The following is a 973-nucleotide window of genomic DNA, read 5'->3' as shown; positions in this document are numbered from 1 at the left end:
TACAGAAGTTGCTCTACCTAGTGAAAAAGTAGGAAAACTTAGAGACTATAGAACTATACTTTTGAAAGTGCTATTTCTAAATTAGATTTTTTTTTAGATTAGATTACTTACAGTGTGGAAACAGGCCCTTCGGCCCAACAAGTCCACAGCAACCCAACCAGATCCATTCCCCTACATTTATCCCTTCACTTAACACTATGGGCAATTTAGCATGGCCACTTTTGGATCTTTTGGATTGTGGGAGGAAACCGAAGCACCCAGAGGAAGCCCATGCAGACACTGGGAGAATGTGCAAACTCCACACACACAGTTGCCTGAGGCAGGAATTGAACCCGGGTCTCTTGCACTGTGAGGCAGCAGTGCTAACTACTGTGCCACCGTGCTGCCCATTGTCCGATGTTTTTTTTTTTAGCAGGTAGCGTATTGCCCAACGTGGGGCTCGAACCCACGACCTTGAGATTAAGAGTCTCATGCTGTACCGACGGAGCTAGCCAGGTGCCATAAATGTGTCTATGTTCTGATTCATTAAGTATTTGAAATAATATTGGACTACGCATCCTCACCACTTCGTGTTTAACATTCTTGCCCATGTGTTAACCTGCTCCTGTGAATAGCTGTTACCTGACCTGCTGAGTTTTTCCATCCTTGTTTTGTTCTTATTTCAATCTTCCAGCACCTGAAGGTATTTTGCTTTTATTGAGCGTTTTGTGGATGTTTCATTCCTAGTATATCCTCTCACCCCACTTCTCAGTTAGTAAATCAATGTTGCATTTTTGTTCAGAGGTCTAATTTTCTTTCCCTGTGAAATGCTCAAAACAGCACACTGCATTGTGCAGCACATAAAATACTGCAGTGGGACTGTTCTCTGCCACCTTTTTTTTGTGTTTGGTGTTTTTATGCATAAGTTTCAAGAAATCTTTGAGCCACTTTTTTTTCCTCCACTGTTAGTGTGTCTCATGCAATTTCTGTGTCT

The 973-nt window shown here is 42.2% G+C and overlaps 1 non-coding gene across 1 annotated transcript; it reads right to left on the bottom strand.

Annotated features, from left to right (window-relative positions):
* Nucleotides 1-424: 424 nt before the first annotated feature.
* On the bottom strand, nt 425-497 carry trnak-cuu. The gene has a single exon. It is a non-coding gene; the product is annotated as a tRNA-Lys (tRNA).
* Between the last annotated feature and the right edge of the window lie 476 nt (nt 498-973).

This window comes from Chiloscyllium plagiosum, unplaced genomic scaffold (assembly GCF_004010195.1).
Source record: "Chiloscyllium plagiosum isolate BGI_BamShark_2017 unplaced genomic scaffold, ASM401019v2 scaf_2878, whole genome shotgun sequence".
NCBI lineage: Eukaryota > Metazoa > Chordata > Chondrichthyes > Orectolobiformes > Hemiscylliidae > Chiloscyllium > Chiloscyllium plagiosum.
This window is presented reverse-complemented; position numbering and strand designations above follow the sequence as displayed.